The following is a 2,959-nucleotide window of genomic DNA, read 5'->3' as shown; positions in this document are numbered from 1 at the left end:
GTCTGGAATCGAAGTCTGGTCGATCGACTATTCAGACTGGTCGATCGACTTCTCCTCAGCAACAGTAGCTTCTGGGATCCGATAGGTGGTCGATCGACTGATGATACTGGTCGATCGACCGGATTAGCTGCTACTCGACTTCTTTAAACTCGTGGATTCGTCTTTCGGGCCTTGGATTGCGCACCAAGCTTGTTCCTTAAGCGGTTCCTTAACGTCATTTGCAATGCAGCTTACTCGGGGACGGATTCGGCTTGATTTCCCGCTAAATTCTCCACATTTCTGCAATAAAGTACAAAAGTACGAAAGTAGAGGAAAATAGAGAAATATGGGCATATATAGCACAGTTGAGCTCTGAAATGCGTGTAAAAAGAGATGTAAAACATCATATAAATGACACGCATCACTTGGGTATTCACTTTTGGGAGAGATTCTATACTTGAATCTTTGTTCATCCATTATTTGGAATGCTCAAGAACTAACAAGAAGGAGATCTTGTTGGTGCCCTTTTAATCCGAAATATCCAATGTAAGAATGATGATTTCTACTCTATATTTACTTATGTTTGCATGCATAAGATCTAATTAATTTTATGACTAAATTAAATGGAACATATAAGAATATGTCGAAATATGAGATATAGATTTCTTACAGTTGGCTCTAGCTTTCTACAAAAAAGTTCTATCCACCGGAAAAGACTAACATGCTTAGAGCTCAAATTACGGGCTTTAAGCAAAGAGATGAAGAATCCTTGTATGAAGCTTGGGAGCGATTCAAAGGAATTTGCCGCTCATGTCCTCACCATGGACTTAGCGAGTGGTTCTTGGTACAACAATTTTGGAATGGTCTTTATGAAGACTCAAGAAACATTCTCAACATGGGATCAAATGGAATGTTCACCGAAGTTGAAGACAATCAAACTTGGAACAAGATTGAGGAAATGGCGGTCCATAATTCACAATATAGTAGACCTCGCAAGGCTACTAGAGGAGGAAAGCATGAAGTGGACTCCATTACTCAATTGGGTGCTCAACTTAGTGCTCACATTGATACCATCAATTTGAAGTTTGAAAAAGCTATGGCTAGGCTTGAAAAAGCCTCAAAATCACCAAAGCATCATGTTAATGTCATGACGGCATCTTCATCAATCCCAAGTGGGATATGTGAGAATTGTGGAACTTTGGGACATGACCAAAGTGAATGTAGGGGAATAAATGAACAAGTGAATGCTTTTCAAGCATACAAGAGTGGTACCCCTTACTCCAATTATTACAATGAAAACACCAAATTCCACCCAAATCTCTCATACAAAAGCCAAAATGTTCAAAACCCTCAACCAACATACACCCCACCTCCCATGAGAAACCAAAATCAAAGACCCTTTTACAACCAAAACCAAGGTTACCAAAATCAAACTCCATACAATCAACAAAATGACCAAGGTTTTGATGTTCAAAAAGCGGTCCTCCAAATGAAAAAGAATCAACAAGAGTTTTTCACTCAAATGCAAAAAGATAGTCAAGCAAAGGAAATCACCATCAACAACATCCTAGCCCACACCAAAATGTTGGAAACCCAATTGACTCAACTAGCATCTTCAAGTTCACAAAGACAAAAGGGACAATTACCACCTCAAAGTAATTCCCCAAGACATGAAATGGTTAGTGCCATTCACTTGAGGAGTGGTACGAGGTATGAAGCACCAAAGAAGCAAGTTGAGGATGAAGTTGTGGAAGCTAGTGACAAAGAAGAAGTTGTGCAAAACTCCAAGGATGGAGAACCATCAAAAGAAGAAATTTCAAAGAAAAATGAAGACAAGGTCAAGGAGAAGGAGCCCATTGTGATTAGACTTCCTTATCCAAGTCGTCAAGCTAAGCCCAAATTTGATGACCAACTTGGAAAATTTATGGAGATTGTGAAGAATTTGGAAGTCTCGATTCCTTTCACGTAATTAATCAATCACGTGCCGACCTACGCAAAGTACATGAAAGACATCCTTACAAAGAAGAAGTCGATCCGGAAGCTTGAGACTGTCGCCTTCACTAAGGTGAGTAGTGCAATCCTTCAAGGGAGTTCACCTCTAAAACTTAAAGATCCGGGAAGCTTCTCAATACCGTGTACCATTGGCGATACCACGATTAACAAAGCCTTATGTGATCTAGGGGCTAGTGTGAGTGTTATGCCGTACTCGGTGAGTAAAAGGTTAGGGATGGGAGAGCTTAAATGCACCAATATCACACTCCAAATGGCCGATAGATCAACGAAGACACCATTAGGGATATGGGAAGATGTTCCCGTAAGAGTTGGGAAATTTTAAATCCCGGTGGACTTTGTCATTGTTGACATGGAAGAAGACTCCAATATTCCAATCATTCTAGTGTTGGGAAATGTGTCCTCAACAATAGTGCGATCACATGATTTAAATATCATTATTAAATCTCATTACAAGAATACGGAAGGGATGATACATAATATATATAGTCAACTGGTCCACACATATCGGTAATGATTGGCTGGCTAGAGTTTGACATTACTGTCGTGCGACGGTGGTGACCAGTTGATCCCTTGAGGTCACACCTAAAGGACGATTCCCTTAATTGAAAAGGTCAATTAATTGTATGCCGATACAGATTAATTAATTCTTTAAAATTGAACAAATTATTATCATAAGAGAGAAAAAATGACATCTTATTCTAATGTGATTAAATAAGATTTTATTTAGTAATTTAAGAAGTTATATTACTAAAATTAATCGGTGTTTGCGAAACACGCGAGATGAGAATGATAAGTTAGTTATAATTACAAGAGGTTGTGAACAGGGGCGAAGGTAGGTAGTAGCAAAGGGTAGCCATTGCAACCCCAATCCCAAAAAAATTAGTTACAGTGATTAATTTTCGCTACCCCAACAAATCTGGAATATCTATTTAAAGGATAAGTAAATAATACGTATTAAATGAGACAT

General features: G+C 38.8%; 1 non-coding gene across 1 annotated transcript; it reads right to left on the bottom strand.

Annotated features, from left to right (window-relative positions):
- Positions 1-700: 700 nt before the first annotated feature.
- On the bottom strand, positions 701-807 carry LOC141640640 (small nucleolar RNA R71). Its single transcript, XR_012543100.1, has one exon. It is a non-coding gene; the product is annotated as a small nucleolar RNA R71 (small nucleolar RNA).
- Between the last annotated feature and the right edge of the window lie 2,152 nt (positions 808-2,959).

The sequence above is a fragment of the Silene latifolia genome, unplaced genomic scaffold, assembly GCF_048544455.1.
Source record: "Silene latifolia isolate original U9 population unplaced genomic scaffold, ASM4854445v1 scaffold_95, whole genome shotgun sequence".
In the NCBI taxonomy this organism is placed as follows: Eukaryota; Viridiplantae; Streptophyta; class Magnoliopsida; order Caryophyllales; family Caryophyllaceae; genus Silene; species Silene latifolia.
This window is presented reverse-complemented; position numbering and strand designations above follow the sequence as displayed.